Source organism: Uranotaenia lowii, chromosome 2 (assembly GCF_029784155.1).
Source record: "Uranotaenia lowii strain MFRU-FL chromosome 2, ASM2978415v1, whole genome shotgun sequence".
Taxonomy (NCBI): domain Eukaryota; kingdom Metazoa; phylum Arthropoda; class Insecta; order Diptera; family Culicidae; genus Uranotaenia; species Uranotaenia lowii.
Window position 1 is genome coordinate 75172806 of NC_073692.1, and position 18584 is coordinate 75191389.

Consider the following 18584-nt stretch of genomic DNA (forward strand, 5'->3'; position numbering starts at 1 on the left):
GAAGATAACACAAGGGAACAGCATTTTTTTTGCCAATGTTTAAATAACTGATTTTGGAAGACGTCCTGAGTTTGGATCATTTTTCGAATTTTGTTTATTACCTCTTGATTTGGTTTTATTACGTTGAGAAGTTTAAAAAAAAAATTAGTTAAATCAATCACTAATAACTGATTTACCAATAAACCTACATGAAACACAAAAATTGATTTTAATTTTTTTACTATGCTGCATTCAATCAAGGATTCAGCTTATGCTTAGATGTTCTAGTTTCAAAGAAATAAGGATTAAAAAAAAGAAATTGTATAACAATAATTTTTGGCACCACTAAAGAAAATATTAGAGTATGCGATATGAAAGATTTAAATTCATTAAACAAATTTATTCAAGACTGCAAAACGATTTGAATTGTGTTTTGAAAAATTTCATTTTAAACTTCTTTTAAATTTCTTCAAAATTCCTTCGTTTTGCAGAATTTAGGAAAAATGAACAAAAATAACTTCTATAGCTTTTTTCTTAGGAATCGAAATTACTTTCGGTCTTTGGGAAAGTTGGCCAAATTGAAATAATCTTCAATTTTTAAATGACTTTAATGTTTTAAAGTTTTTCCAAAAATGTGCACTAATTAATCTTATGATTTTTTCCTTATTCAAAAGATATCTCGAAAACAAGAGCTTATTTAAAAAAAAATAAATAGGAATCAGTCTGAATCGGGATTTTTATGACTTGTGTAATTTTCGTAATTTGTATAGATTATATTACTGATAGTTTAAAAATTATCACCTTATGATTTTTTTTTTAAAGAATCACTCATTATGATTGTTATTTTAAAATTTTAAATAATACACACATTTCTGGAGCAGAAAATGTAAAAATAAATCTTCAAATTATGTACAATCTACAATTGAGCTTCTTCATATCAGCATTAGGGCTCACAACTAAACTTTAATGATTCTCATTTTGCAACTTTACCTTAGGAAAATCGAACATTTGAGAAAATTGTTTGAAAATGAAAATTAAAAATTTAAAACTGATTGAAAAGCTCTGATATTTAATTATTTTCTGAAGTACTTCTATCGTTACCCGAAAATATCGTATCATAAAATTAAATATCAATTGTTGTTCCGATTCATCAATTTTTAAATATAAATTTTATTCTGAAAAAAGATTATTAAATTCAGATTCCGAAATATTAAGCTATTAGAACTTTATACTCACTGTTTTTTGCTTGAATTTCTAGTTATCTTAGTAGATTTTCAATTTTATTTCCTCTGAAACGAATGAATGTGCATTGCATTGAATGAACTTTGAAAAAAGTGGAAAATCATTCACATTTTATTTTCAATTTTTTCGTTGAATTTTTAAAATAAAAAAAAGCAATAAAAGGGTTCATTTCTGATTGTAAGTACTATTCTCTTGAAGAGTCTGAATCAATTGCAATTGGAAAAATCAATTTTCCAGAATCAGAGTGGAATTTCTTCTTAAAATCTGAAGCTGGGTTTCTACTTATATTTTTTTTTTTGATTATTATTATGTGGATGGAAAAAAATAAAACATAAGCATATATTTGGTTCTGTAAATTCTCAACACATAATCGCTTCTTTTGATTTATTGTTGCTGAATCTTAGAGAATTCTAGAGAAGAATTTTATAAAATTTTATTCGTTTTATTTTACATTTGATTTCTGTTTTGCAGTTCCTGTTTTATTAAGGTCATCCACTTTATTAATTATCGATGTGATGGATTTTAAACGGAATAAAATCAAGTCGAATCTAAATTTTAAAACTATGATGATTGTTTTTTTTTTCTTTATTTAAATAGTCTTGCCAGTTTCTGAACTTGCATTGAAAAATAAACCAAGAAATTTTAAATTGAAGATTATTAAAAAATTATGATAAGGAGTTAACAATTTTAAACCCTTCAATTTGAAGTGCTCAATGCTTAGATTTTTAATTATTGAAATAATTTAACGGAAAATGATATACACCAACGAAAAAATAATTGATTAATTTTTTTTCGCTTTTCTATATTATAAATATCTGTTGTGATTTTGAATCTTATTGAATGACAATCAGAAGTCGAATTGCATCAACACTTAATAATGGTTACAATGTCGAAAAGAAAATAACAAAGTTAGACAGTCAGTAGAAGTCATACGTTTCTAGAGTGCTTACTGGAAAACTGATCTCTCCAATGGAAATTTTACTGCTTTTAAAATTTCTTAGTGTGAAGACAATTAATAGGGGAGAATGGTGATATTGATCCCCTTTTTCTTATTTTTATCATATCTTTTTGGAAAATAAGTAGATCGTCGTCTTTTGTATTTTCTAATAGCGTGTAATTTCGAGTATACAATATGCTGCAAAAGTTAGATCGATTCATGAGCCCGTAGATAAACTAGAAGCGTTTTCGAGGGACTAAAAAATTGTGATATTTTGAAAGTTTAAGGATACTTGATCCTTTAATCAGGGTTCCCAAAAAATTGAATCATTCAAAATCTAAAGTTAAAAGTTCCATTAATTTTGTTGGCCATATTAATCTATTATATAAAATTCTCTTGTAACGGTGTTTGTAGTACTACTCCTCCGAAATGACCCAACCGATTCAAATGAAATTATTTTTAGAATATTCTGTGGGCATGCGAATCGGTTTATATCGAATAAAAACAACAAAAAGTCGCATCAATTGTCCGTTATCATTAAATTTGTAATAAATTGAATCAAATGAAAGTCATGGCCTTCAATTTTTAAGAGATTTTCTTTACTTTGGGCGCCGGCCGGGCAGTTTATTTTTCGTCTCTATGGTCCAAGCGTCGCAAGCAAACGTCGTAGGAGGTTAGTAACTATGGCATAGCATACTGTTTAGTGGGAATATTTGGGCGCGCATTTCTCAACCAAGCATAATTTCGATGCATGTGGTGACCACATGAAGCCTAGATGTGTTTTTTCTTCTTGATTCCTAGATCATTTGTACAGCACATATGTAGTAATGAATGACGCCCAGATGTGACCCAGATTAATATTTTGCCGATCAAATCAAAACCATTCAAACGATTTGAAAAAATTAAAACTTCAATTTGTGTTATTTCAAGAAGGAATTGTTGTCTAAATAATATGAATTTAGTACTGATGCGTATGAAATAATGGTATGACTCTTTGCGGACTTTTGAAAAAAGAAAAGTGGAAAGACTTGGTTTATAATCCAAAACGCTAGAAATATTTTTCAAACATGTACAAATGTGCTTCACAGAAGTTGTATCATGCGCCATTAAATTTATAGAACAACCAAAAAATCCGTTGCAAATGAACAGACACATGAACTGAACAAAAGCCTGTACTTTAAAATGGATTATATGAGATTGATGTTCATTTGAAGGCCGAATGCAAAGAAGTGCAAACGTTCAACATTTACAAAAAATGTATACATGATTTCTAAATTTATAAATGGTTGGGCCCAAATAAACAATCTGACTAAAAAAACTTAACTTTTTTTTTAAATCGTTCACCAAAAAACTGTTTACAGGTTCCCTGTATGTTTACACAGAATTCAAGTACGTACTTAACATAAATGTGTGTTTTTGTTTAACATATTTTGGTTACGTAGGTGAGACTTTAGATCCGATTTTTTGTTGACATATTTTTTGTGATTGATATTCCAGAAGCATAATTTTATTAATAGCAGAAGCTGAATTTTTTTTTGATAAGTTTTTGTTATGACCTAAAAGTGTTGAAAATAATATTAACTCCTTTCATTTCACACGGTGAAACAAGTGGCAATGCGCCTTTAAGTCATGAAACATATTCCAATTTTTCTCTAAAATAGTCAGATAGGGTATCCCGAGTGATAAATCTGAACGGATAATTAAAATTTTTAAATGTTGAGGTAAATTTACATGAAAATTTCCAGAAAAAAGAATGAACTCATGAAATCATCGTAGTTTTGAAAGATTAGTTCTTTTTTATGTATTTAATTTTTTAAAAACCTGCAAACCTGCATTAAATCTTATTGAATCTTGAAAATATCACATAATCTTAAACAGAATCGCAAATCACCTTCAACACTGTTCAGGAAAATTTTAAATCAGACAACAATGGTTTAAATTGGCAGGTATGTATTTAAGGATAAAAAAGAAGATAAAAATGCTTTAATTCGGTTGAATAACAAAAAATTTAATCATATCTTTTCTCCTTTCAAAACCAAATTAAATTTCTTTGAATAATAACCCAATAAATCAAGACTTCTTGATTTAACTAGCATTTTTTGCTAAAAAAAGGGCGAACCTTTTTTTTGGACATCATTTTGATGAAAATATGGATAAAAATAACTACTGCTTCCAAATGTGAGGAAAGTGAAGCTGCTTGAAAATGGTTTGAAAAAAATCATCTCTAATGTTTTTATTTCTTCAGTTCTAAAAAATATACCATCAAAAGCTACTCGGGAGCTAAAAGTGCTGCGCTAGGCAGAAAATTGAGCAAACACTCCAAAAATTGTCCCGATATTCAAAATTCTTCTTCCATAAAGTTTCATATGCAATAAATTCCAATAAATGAGAAATTTTTGATTTGATTTCGAGCAAAGCGGAGTCAATCAACTAAATGGTATACAATAAATGAAACATAGAAATAATCAACGTATGTTATTTATGGAACAAGTTATAAAGAGTGGATTCTTTTTAGCATAAGGTTTGCCAAGTTTGATGGTAACGTTGAGTGCTGAAAAAATCGAATTTGCAACGGGAAGCTGATACCTGATATCATTCGGCAATATTCAAAGCATCCGAATCAAAGAAATGTAAATGAAAAGGATTCATGTGAGATGTATGTAAAATTTATTGTAGATATTTTTTGAATAATCTGTTAAAAGACCCGTACAATTGAGTTAAAATTCCTAGATTTGATTCCGATATAATTGAGCGGGCCAATTCGAGCAAACGGAAAAGATGGGTATGTTTAAAAACTAGGACATGTTCAAGAAAGCGAGACGATTAACAACTCAAGAACTTTTTTTAAGTCAAACAGCGAAAAAAAAAACTTGAAATAGACGCCAAGTTTAAAATGGTAAGACGAAGTTTACCGGGTCTGCTAGTTTTCATATAAAATTTTATGAATGTCAGACAAAAGGAATTCTGAAAGTTTTTGTACTACCCTATTTTCATTGCATACTTAAAGGCGCAGTTTTCTAATTTTTAGATAACAGCACTTTTTTGAGTTCTTTTTATTGGGAAACTTTTGTATAAAAATTAGTCATTGGAAAAATATTAATTATTTCGTGCTTAGCAATGATCAACATCTATTCAGTAGAAAAATACGCCAGGAATCATGTGAATCTATATCATAGATTTGAAAAAACTTTTTCTTGAACAAAATTAAGACTTTGCTATTGCTTTGAAAATAAGGCATTAAGAAATTCATTTTATACTCTAACGATTGACAAATTTGAATAAACATTTTATTTTTCCGTATCGAAACCATTTTGAAGTCATAAAAAAAACTTTCAGTCACATTTTGTTAGATTTTTCAAAGAAAATGCAATAGCTAAAAATTTATTTTTTATTTTTTTTTTTAGATAACAGGTTTGTTGTTTTTTTCGATTGGGCAAATTTTTCTTGAACTTTTGATCCATTTAAAACATTCCTGTTTCGCGATTTAGCTGAGAATGGGATCAAGTATCCTCATTCTCCCCTACTTGAAGGCCCATCGTCTTTTTTTAAGTTCTAAGAAGGACCAGGGTATCCATAAAAATTGATAGAAAATTTTTTAAATTGAAGAAAATTGATGATGTTGAAACAACATATACAGTAAATTTATAGTATGCATGAATCTTCTTGTTTGCCTGTTTCAGTATTTCAGTCTAATAACCATATTAACACTCACATTTGCCTTTTTCAAATTTGCCATTGCGTTAAAGTTCGAAATAATATGAAGAATTAAGAATCCCGAAAGCTTAAGCAAATATTAGTGTAATTTTTTATAAGTATGTAGCCTTCATTCATTATGTAGCTCAAATGTATAATAGATAACTGGTCAGGAAATTCGAATTCAACACTCTCTCTACAACAATTGTTTGATGAAATTGGGTCTAGGAAATTGCATGTTACAGCTGTATGAATTTGGCGGACCGACTTTTTTTCCAACCTTAAGCTTTTAAGTGATTAATAAACTCTTATATTTAATAAACACTCTAACGAAATGGATTTTTTTTAAATAAATAAGTACATCAACTACACTCAGCTATATACTTATTATAATTTTGAAGATGCGTCTTATGAACCACTTTTCAAATTGTAATTTTTTTCCCATTAATGTCTTATGAAATTCTCTCAATTTTCATACGAAGTTCTTATGAAAAATAGCAGAAACGGCATTGTGAAAAAAATAATGAACAAATTCATTCCACCATCGTCATCATTTCATCGTCGTCAGAAGCACTAACCAGTTGTAATTTTACTAATTTTATTCTCTTGAACACTTCAATATCTATGTTCGGATGTTCTAAATGGTAAGATTGAGTTGAAATTTGATAATAATGAAGGTTTAAACCCCGATCGGAACGCGCATGATTGATATATTCTACGAGCATTCCACTCCCTTGATGTAGACGCCAAGAATCCGCTCCAAGGGCGCCGAATGTGTTTGGAAAAGTAGAAACACTGAAATGGAAGATTCTACTCTAACCTGTATTTTCCACCATAAATTACACAACTTTTGTAGAATAAAGCTAAACATTTCTCAGAAAGTCTGTTTTAATTTATGGTTCCTATCAGGTTGCTTGGTTTCGAAAATTTATAGATTTGGTATGTCTCATTTAGTTTATTTGTAAATATAATAAACAGAAGATCTAACACTCAACAACATCAAACAAAACCCAACGTCCAATGAAGCAGATACGCGTGATAAAATCATAACTCAGTCAACCCCGTCAACTGATTCGCATTTTTGATTCAATTCTAGGAAATCTCTCGGTCGCAAAAGTCGGTTGCGGCGACTGTTCTTGAATTTGATTTTACCTCTTGAGAGCGCGTCTTGAATGATGTGCCCGAGACGGCCTGGTTGCCGATAGCAGTGACGACGACGACGGCTCGCTTTGAATTAGCACTAATTAAGATTTATCAGAGCCGGACATCGTGATTGTGGCGTAATTTCTCTGCGCGACACATGATTGTGCTCTGAGCGGTTTCAGTCCAGTCAGATTTGTCAGGCATTGTTTTGGTGTTTTTGAAATTATGTATTAAACAAAAAACCGTATTAAAATAATTTTTTATATGATTTTATTTCCAGAATGCAATACCTCAAATGAGCTCGTTGACCGATTACAAAAATCGACGATTAAATTTTGTTTTTGATCCCTACTACCCCATGCAGCGATAATCGGTCGTGATTGTTACAAATCTGTACCCAAACGGCTGGAAATTTCATACTGCTCAACAGATTTGCAATCGCCTTTAAATCTCCTAATCTCAAAGCAATCGAGCTGCTTATCGTTGGCTATTTCGGTATCTTAATCCTTGCTCACAGATTTGTTGCTAAAACGTAAGCATCAAATCGTGGAGATTATCCGAGCTTGAAGTGGTAAATACCACTGAAATAAAATCCTAATACGTACGCACCTCGTTACGCCCGGGTGATATTTGAATCACCCCTTGTTGTGTTCCGATTTCCTAGTCCACTATAAATCTGAATTTGATTCCGCTGAAGAATTGTGCTGCATCGGATATTTAAATTTATGCAACTGATTGCAATAATCTCTGACCCCTTCTCGGTCATTTAATTTCAGCAATTTAACCTATCGCTGGCTGCTCAAAGTGGTCGGGTTTGGGGTAAGGTCCGGAGAAATTTCCTCCGGCAATATGGCCCAACTGTAATCAAATACACTCGCAGCTCTGCCTGTATCATAATTTAATTTGTTGACTTGTGCTTCACCGAAGGTCGGACCCAATTCGTTTCCGCTGCCTAACAGCTGGCTAACTGATGGCCGATGGAAATTGGATTCAACCAATTTACTACAATAATACCGATAAACTAACTTCAAACAGCATTCCACCATCATCGGCATCGATCGAGTTGAGTTGAGCTGAGTTGGGGCCAGAGCAAACACGACAGTTTTATTTTTTCGCTGGAAAAAGGGGAGCGATAAATTTTGACAATCGTTCGGTGATTAAATCGCATTTACACAATCCCGCCGTATGGACGCGAACGACCCGGCAATAATATTGATAAGGCGCACCACATGTTTTATGGCAATCTGGTTTTTGGGAGTTCCAAGTTTGGATTTGTTACGATTTTAGCGAATTTGTTGCATCAAGGGTGGTCCTGGCTAACATTTGTTGACGAACCAGAAAGCTGGAACCGATCGACTTGTCATCACCGATGTCGATGCCAAAATCCGGCCCATGGAAATCTTCGACTTCACAGTCCATTTGGGAACATTTGGACCACCAGGGTCGATTTTTACCAGCTCTTCACTGAATCGGTGGCGTTGCGTTAAATGGTTGTTCTTTCTAACTAACCGTATAATTGAGCGACAGGAACACTGGAGTACTATAGCTCAGACTGGAGCATGATGTTGTGTCGATATTTTCTTATACAGTACAGGCCATTCGTTACCATTACTTTTTCGATTCCAGATGTTTGAAATGTGAGGCGATTTCCGAGGAGCGAAAATTTTACAAATGAAGGTGCATATAAAGTTCACGTGAACCTAAAAATTTACTGAATTTAACTAATGGTTGTCAAATAAGGTGTAATTGGTAAATGGTTAAAAATATAAAAAATAATTCAAAAATGATTTTCATGTTGAAAACCATTGAAAATTGGTTTCATTAATTCCTTCTGATGTTATCTGCAGGATTCCTTTCCGGGATTACCGCTTGTTTGCTTGAAGTGCAAGAATATCGTGCACAAATGTAGTAATTCGAGGTACGGAGTTGAAAAAACAACACGAATTGAAGTGATAATCGATTTGATTCGCGGTTTTGTACAGAGATAGTATTTACACGAGTTGTAGCTTTCGAGCTTCCATTAGAGACTGATAAAATACACTGTAAAAAGTTTTCTCTACATTTCGGAGATCGGGGGAATACCCATTCTTCCCACACATGTTGAATACTATCCCCAACATTTTTCTGAGCATTGGAGTGGTCTGAAACTCGATTCGGAAATATGGAGAGAAGCAGTTTCGTGTATAATAAAAACTTGTTGAAGACCGGGTCCGGTGGACAAAACTTTGGACCGGAAAGTCATGCGTGCTTACGCCTGTCTCAGTTCAGGATGTGGCCAAAAACTCAACACTTTCTATCGTATCAGAGTTTTAAGAGATAAAAGAAACTGAAGAAGCCGAAGCCGAATTAAAAACATGTCGTCGACGACAAAACCTGTTGCAGGATTGATTACAAAACGCTTCCGGGTAACTAGTATTACACCGTTCGAGAAGGCCAAAGTATTTCACGAGATGGAGACATCAATATTTACCGAAAAAATCGGTAAAATGTCGATGGTTTGGCAAGCCATATATGTGTGTGTGGTATGCTTTCCGAACAGTTTGTGACTTCTGACAGTATGAATACAACTGTTTACATTCAAGAATGCTTGAACCATCGCTTGCTTCCCATGATCTGCAAGTAAGATAACCCAGTACGGTTTTGGCCGGATTTGGCATGTATTCACTATTCAAGAGACTCGATGGCTTTGTACCATTCCAACAACGTCCAGATCGTACCGAATAAGATGCGTCCGCCAAATTGTCCTCAAGCGAGACCGATTGCAACCTTTTGGGGCCATACCATATGGTATTTAAGAAAACATGTGAAGCCTGAAGATTCTATCAAAACTTTGCAAAAGACTGGAAAAAAATTGACCAAAATCATCGTACATCAGTCTGTGATTATGATACGTCTTCGATAAAAAAAATCGTCATTTGCCTACCACTGACTGGATCTAATTTTTTATTGATTCACATTAAAAGAAGACTATAGAGAACATGAAAGTGAGAAAAAACTGTGTTAATACTGTTTATTTTAAATCATGCTTAGACATAATGGGACACCCTATACGACAAATGCTGAAAAACAGAATTCCGTAATTTTTTGCATTCTATGATTTGTTTTGCTTCAGAAAACAAGTAAATATTCAATATTACAATCTTTGATCTTCACAAATGTAACTTCCATCATCAGAAAAAAATAAACCTGATAAATTTCGATGAGAGTCCGGCTATTATTTCAAAATGACTTAAATGAGGTTTGAAAATGACATTTTCAATATTTCTTAGATCGTTTATTCATTAGAGTGGTCCACGAATAGGGCTATGTTTCGGAATCGAAACCTAGGGACTGATATTAATCCTTGGTCTGCTAATTTTTAGCACATTTTGATAACTCTATGGGGTCTCTCAACAAGTCGCAAGGCCTCAAGTTTTCATAGAAATTTGACACAATTTGTTATACCTAAACTGCAAAATTCACTTTTATGGCTCTAGCAAATTTGGGTTTCCTAATCTAGACGTTATTTCATACATTTCCTAAAAAGACCGTTACTAGTTACGACAAAAAGGTCATCAAGGGTACGAAAGAGGTACAGTAAAAATTTTAGCTTTATTATGGTCAGCAAAACATCGTTAGAACTATAAGACTTCATAGAAAGCTTAAGCTCATTATATACATCACCAGAACTCTAATAAAGCTGAAATTGTTCTACAAACGTCATCATGAACAATTTTTTATGATTCGATGAAATCAAAATGCTGTAAAATTTTGGTCCTCATGAAGCTTTCATGTAAATAAAAAAAAAATGCGCGAAAAACATTTTTCAAAATACATAATTTTTATACATGACATAATGACATCGCAAACACAGTGGAATTGATTGAAAATAAGCCTGAAAAGTGAATTCATCAACATGGGGTCATTTTTTGCATTCCGATTTTGCAATAAACATCCCGATTAGGAGAGCATATCAAAATTGTTACACAAGCCCATCTCAACGAGATATTATCAACTTCTTCAGATAAATCTTTGATATCAGAATCTTCGTTTTGGTCGTTTCGAAAAAAAAGATGTTATCTCATTTGATAAAATCATTTGATAAAAGTTTGAGTACAAGTCAGCAGGTAGTCCAACATTGCATACAAGTAAATGTGTATAAGACCAAACACTCTACCAAAGCTTGTATTCAATAGTCATATTTTTGCATATTTGATGGTCCAAATCCTATCTGATTGAGATATAATCTTGATATATAATGCTATCAAAGGGTGATATAATTTAGTTATTCTTGCATGGACTTTTTGATATAATTTAAGGTATTTTAACGTCTTACGAGTATTAAATTATATCTCGATTTGATATGAAAAATTTTAATATCAAAATATCTCATCTTGAAATATTTTTATTTTCCTCTTCTGATAGGAATGCCGTTAGTGAATTCAATGCTTATTTGCATTGTTATGGTCCGATAAATGGCTAATTCGTTTTATGAGAGCCATATAAATAGCAAAATTTTAACGTTTCTTTCGCAAGCCAATCAATTATACGCGTAGGATAAGTTTCTCATTCCTGAGTTGTTAATTATAAGTACAGTAAATAAGTACAGAATTTTTTATAAAATAAATATGTCATATTTGACAATATTTAAATGTTAATAATTTTTATCATTTTTGTCTATTTTGTTTTTTCCATTTTTGTAATTTTTGTCAGTTTTGTCATTTTTGTCATTTTTGTCATTTTTGTCATTTTTGTCATTTTTGTCATTTTTGTCATTTTTGTCATTTTTGTCATTTTTGTCATTTTTGTCATTTTTGTCATTTTTGTCATTTTTGTCATTTTTGTCTTTTTTGTCATTTTTGTCATTTTTGTCATTTTTGTCATTTTTGTCATTTTTGGTCGTTTTTGTCATTTTTGTTATTTTTGTCATTTTTGTAAATTTTATTTTCACTAGTTCATCCCTGCATCGTCATCAGCCAAGGATAAAACCTGATGATGTGCTATAATTTTTATTCTTTCCAGTTTCTGCCGACATAGACCGTTTCCCCCTAGAAGCTTTTTTTTGCTCTCTTCTGGCTGCCTGACAGCAGCAAAAGCGATCAACGACAAGTGGGTACTGGCATCGTTCGTTACACAACCTAGAGGTTTTCCCTATTTCGCGCAGCATATGAACGCTACAATAACAATAAATAAATAATGACGACAATCTACGAGGGGAGAGGTTTATTTTGATTATTTACAGTACATTTTTTTCAATTTCCCCTTGAAAGCCGGCATCCTCCGGAGATGTTTGCTGCTCACTTAGACGGTGGCAAGAAGGATCCCTCGAACTGGAATAGGATATCTCAATTGATTTGTTCCTCCGCTAGACTTCACAGTCACCGGTCAATCCCATGTCACCACATGTGCTGCAATTGCAATCTAATCAGTCGTTCCGGACCACATGCGGGAGTTTGACCGAATAAAGGAGGTACCTACTCGATTCACGCCGACTTTGCCCCGATTAAAAGTTTAATTCACATTGTTACAAATAAGATCGATTATTGGGTTCCATTCAGACGACCAGCTATAAGGGCCTTCCGTAATGCAACATATGGTGCCGTGAAAGGTCAACCACATTCCTCGCAATGAGCTGATTCATACCTGCATGTGAGGAGCCATTTTTCGTGATCGCTGCCGTTTGGCCACGTGCCTTGGTCTGTTGATGGTCTATATCACGCAAAGCCTTTTATTGTGAACTAAATCCCATCGATAGCTATTTATGAGGGTTAGTGTTCTCTAAAAAATGGGGACCAATGTCTCTTACTTAATTGAAACCAAAAGTTGACAAACATTCAATCAGAGGTCATGTGGCGAATGTTGCCCAACAAAGAATCACGAACTGTGGTTGTGAAATCAATAATTTTTATCGTAAATTTTACCTCGAACGAGTATGCTTGAGTTAGAACAAGAGCCGGATTTAAGGGAGGGATTTTCTCACATCACAAACAATTTAATAAAGTTCTCAAGAAAAGGTAGAAGGTCGGACCTATAGAAAAAATATAAATCATGTTTTTTCAGAACAAAAATAAAAAAAAAATCAACTTGAAGCGCCCCTGAAAAACAATTTTTCGGCCCCTCCGAAGGTAAGATCAGGCGCTGGTTAGAACAGGGACCAGCAAAATCAAAAACGTGCCATCCTCGTCTTCACTACTGTCATTGTGGTCCATCGTTCAATTAATATTTCATAGCTTTCCGTCTGCGGAAAGAAAAATTCAGCTCTGCTTACATTCTACGAGGACCACTTTCGTGAATGCTTCATAAAAGTAAGGAAAACCTCTGAACTCCTATCTTCACTTCTCCAAGTCGCTTTTCTTCGTTCGCAAAACGGTATCGAATTAAGACCTATTAGCATGGATTTATCGTTGTCGGAGTTCAACGAACGCTTCGGATGTTCGCTCGATTAGCCTTAAATACTAAGATCGATTTGTCCATTCAAAGTGCTACTGGCCACTACCAGTCAAGTCCCGGGTCCAGGTCAATTGATTCAACGGAATCGTTGATTGATTTGAGGAAATGTTTGATTTGCCATTTAAGTTGATTTGATTCATTTGGAGAAACTTTGATTGAGTTAACCATCTGGTGGGATTCGACCTAATGGAAAGTATTATGAGGTAGATGGGTAGTATTACGATGTTTAGATGTATGTAGGTATATTTTCAAAGTTCAAAAAGCTGTTAACAACAGAACACATTGAACTTGATTTCTCACCTATCACCAAAAATCACTCCAAATTTTGTTTATTCACAACAGCTACAGTCCAAATATTCCGGGGTAATATCCGTTCGTTAACAACTGCTTTCGATATACATACCTACATTCTTTTCGTGCTAATCTGCTGAAAATCAACAACATCCGCAACAGAGTATTCAGCCCAAAGTGCAATAAATTGAGCCAATATTGACAATTCGATAACCGAAGTCTAGTGACGAGGCCCAGCAACGACGGATTCAAACCCAATAAATGTAGGTAGTTGAGGCCCAAAACCAAACCGACCCAAACACCAAACAGTTGGTTGAGTTTCAGAGTGGCTGAACTAAAGCTTAGCAAAGTTAAAACGATTCGAACGAACGGACGCACCCGATAAGCAATGATTTATTGTACCAGGCATTAAGGTGATGGCACACTTGAAAGTCACGATTGGCTTTTTCAATCCGTTAGCATGATTGTGGATGGATTCGAGATAGTTAGAGTTTGATCATTTTATTAAGGCTCGAGAACTGATTAAACAATATTTCGATATGGGTACCATCTTCCCCCCGGGTGTCCCCCTGGAATACTGGGAGGTTGTTTTAGATATTGATACTAATTAAAATGATACTAATTAATTATGTAATTTTAATTAACTAAATGAACTAAAAAAAAGTAAAAATAAAAATTTAACGGTTTATTGTGGAACATTTGTTGCTAAATACCTCCAATGCTTAAAAGTCAAAACTGTTTTACTTCGGACCGATTTTTCGGCGCGAAATAATTACAGTAATGTTGCCAGAATTTTTGTTAAAGATGGCGTCTCAAAAAGGAATTCAACTTCTACTGGTATAGCCCTCAACCAATAATAATATTGTGGGAGTTTCATAATATTTTTAATTATTAACAGCATTTTAACGTTCAGCGGAAGCCGCCATCTTCGATTTCAAGAAAGCTTCAGATAGCGAAATTCGACTTTAACTTGTTGATCACTTTCAACTAAAACCCATATTGTTGGGGTTTTATGCGATTTTTTGTCATTAACAGCATTGTAAGGCTCAGCGAAAGCCGCCTCCTTGGATTTCAAGATGGATTCTGTTAGCGAAATTTGACTTGAACTCATTTAGCCATTTCACCCAATAATAATTCTGTGGGAATTCTGTGTGATAATCAGTGATAAAAATCAATAATTAATGTTTAGTTGGAGCCGCCATCTTGGATTTGAAGATGACGTCCGATAGCGAAATTTGACTTTTTCTTGCTAAGCCATTTACCCATCAATATCCATAGTGTAGGGGTTTCATATGATTTTCAGACATTTAAAGCATTTTAAAGTTTAGCAAAAGCCGCCATCTTGAATTTTGAGATGGCGTCAGACAACGGAATTCGACTTAAACTCATGGATTCATTCCACCGACATTCAAATGACAAAAATGACAAAAATGACAAAAATGACAAAAATGACAAAAATGACAAAAATGACAAAAATGACAAAAATGACAAAAATGACAAAAATGACAAAAATGACAAAAATGACAAAAATGACAAAAATGACAAAAATGACAAAAATGACAAAAAATGACAAAAATGACAAAATTGACCAAAATGGGACTAAAAAAAGACATAAATGAGACACAAATGAGACACAAATGAAACAAAAATGAGACAAAAATCGCAACAAATTTAACGAAAACGACAAAAAAAAATAAAAGTAATTCAGGCAAGTGAGTGAAATAAAGAAATACGCGTCATTTCAGCAGAAAAAAAAAATATGGTTATGTGTTTTAGGCCTATCCATTTAAAAAAAACGAAGCTTCAATGGTTTGTTTCGTTAAGTTGATTTTAGTAGACAGGGCTGCTTGGTGAATTCACTGGAAAAATACATAGGACCCATTCCAAGAGGCCGTGATTAATCGTGGTTTCAATTTTAGTTTGATTTAGTATAGATAAATCTTTTGCAGGATGAATCTTGGATTCAGAGTTTCAATTACCACATTTTGGTGTTAAAAGTGTTTTCTTAGTCAAATTTGGAATGACATGTGAATGATTAAATACTTGACGTCCCTTTTTTTTGAAAGGGTTACAATTTCAAAGTTTACTTTTTCTATAAACAAGTTAACAAAATACGTTTTCAATTAAAGTTAAGTCTGAAAAATAGCTTGTCGAAAAGTGTGATAAGGACTGAATAAGGACTTGGAAAATGGGAGGTGGTCGCTTGAAATGAGTCATAGGTTTCATAGCATTGCCTATGGAAAGCATTTTATTGTTTTTGTGTCTATTCAAAAATTGTTTGAATGATTCTTTTTCTGTTGAAGAACTTTGTCGAAAAATATTTTTCAGTTACAAATTACAAGAAAGTGGATGAATTTTGAGCCAAAACAAAAAAAAAATTAGACCTTACCTCAGAAATAAATTGTCTAACCAGCCCACATATGGTCTTGATCTTTTTTTTAACATTTTTTAGCTATATTCAGTACTGTAAAACATTAAAAAAAAATTTATGCACCAAAAATACAATTGGCAGTAATGAAACCTATAAAAGACTATTAAATCACTTTAAATTTTTTTTTAATAATTTGGTATCCTAGAGAATTTGATGTATTTATTTGATCTTTTATTAAATTCCACATTTCAATGTTTTAAATTTGTTAAAAAAACATTTCGAATCCGAGAAAAAAGTTACTTATTTGAAAAAAATAAATTAAAAAAGTTAAACTTCAAATAAAAAAAGTGTTTTGCGAAAAAACATTCTGACTTTTTGAGATTTTACCCAAAAATTATGTGATGGTTTTCTGTGACAGAAATAGCATAAATTTCTTTGTAAAGTCATAAAAAACTGAGTCTTTTTACATTTTACTTGAGAAATGCCAATTTTATTATCTTTTTTTCAAAACAAAGTTAAAAATCCAATATTTATGTGAACATGAAAATTCAAATTTAGGAAATACGTATAAAATTTAGAAAAATGGTTAAATCTGTGAATATTTTCAAAATTATGTGTTCTTTTCTAGCTCAAAACTCTGAGAACTTAAAGATTTTTCTGTGATTTCGGCAACCTCGGTCACTACTAATAGTGCACTTGTCGCTGGTATCGTGTTTGCTTTTGAATCAGTTTTTACTTGGAAATGCACCAAAAAGTGAAGAATGGCAACCTCTGAAAATTGTCAGTTTTGCTGGCTTCCACCAATACATTCGTGAATTTTGACAGGTCGTGCTCCCCGATGTAAACAAATTGAATGGTATGCGAAAACAAATATCAGCTCTTAATTAATTTTTACCGCTTGATGTTTCCAGTCGGCACTATCGATTTCGCGCACACTAACAATAGGTTAGGTCCCAACTCGATTTTGTTCTTGTTTTCTGGGAAAATGCAAAACTCCACAAAGTGTGTGGAGCAATCAAATACAGTTTTATGTATAGCTTCTAACCATTTTATCATGGGGGTATAAATAGTTCCCTTGAAAAAGACCAACAAAACTGGTCGAAACGTCGGATATTTCAAAAATCATCGTTGTTTGATCTACATTCAAGACCGAAAAAGCCAAAATAATATTACCATATTGTATAATTTTGTTTGACATTTTTAAAATAAAACCTTCTTATACACGAATACAAATTCATAATTTCAATGACACATGAATTTTTCACAACGATTCTTTCATCATTTTATTTTACATTGGCATCAAGATTTAGTAGCATATTTTGCCTGGTACAATGCAAATAAATTTTGTCATGACTGCAACCCTGGAACATTTAAACTGCTATTTTTCTCTCCCTGCCATGCTTGTCATCTCTCTACAACATAGGGACACAGGATTGCACACACAGCCCAACTTCTGCAAGTATGCTTTTCTTCTATTAATGTTGAGTTATGGTAAAAGCATCTATGCTGATTGAAGAATATGTTTAAAAAATCAATAATATGTTATTTTTGAACAATTTTGATTCAAAGTATTCGAATAACTTTCCAGGTCCATCAACTTTGATTCTAATTGTTGAATTCACTCATAGAAAACTACTTGATCTTTCATCAGTCAGACCTAGAGTGTGCTTCTCTACCCTAACCGTAAAATGGCAAATAGAGAGAAAAAAATCCTACTACGTTCGAGGGTTAATGTTTCGGGATTACCAAGCTCATTTGTCTCTCCTTTTGAGGGTTCTGGTTTTTGTTTCCATTCATCTCCGTTTTGTGCTAGGACTTGATGTGTCGTCTCCTTTAAAGCTACATACATCGACCGGAGGGTGGAAAAAGGCAATCTGGAACCGGGAAGCCGGATTCACCGGTAGCTTTGCGGGCAATGTGCAGAGAGAGGGCGAAAAAGAGAGATTGGCATTGCTGACTGACGACCATGGCGAGGGTGACGTTTTGTTCGGAGGGATGAATCTGCAAAAACTGATGCTTCGGATGCTTAGGGAAAAGTTGTTTTTAATAGGTATTTATTTAGCTGAAGATGCACCTGTTAATCGAGGGCATGATTTCGGGAATTTGTTTCGTTTCGCTTTGGAAAGGGGTTTTTATTATGATTGCAGTTTTTTCAGTTCGGAATTTAGTGTTTTGGAATGAAGAATTTTATTTTTTTTATCCAGTTGTCCGCCAATGAGTAAGAAGATTTTTCAAAAGTTGTATTACAATAAGTCGGAAATATTTTTTGTTGATAATGTTTAAACTCTAACTCTAGTAAATATAAGTTCTCTCTTGTAGTAATACCGAATTTTGAAATCAAATGAATAACTATAGCAACTAGAGTTTCAGTCAAACTGTATGAAGTTTTACGAAAAATAACTCAAAAACATTCCTGTTCCTTCTATCAAACCCTCATACGATTCGAAACGCGCTAATCCACTGTAAACAGAACATCTGTTTTTGGAAATAGAGCGTCAC

At 33.1% G+C, this 18584-nt stretch overlaps 1 protein-coding gene across 4 annotated transcripts in view; it reads left to right on the forward strand.

The window, feature by feature from the left end:
• Positions 1-18584, forward strand: part of LOC129748713 (zinc finger protein 235-like) — a 406374-nt gene that overhangs the window by 45909 nt on the left and 341881 nt on the right. The gene's annotated exons all lie outside the window — the stretch shown is intronic.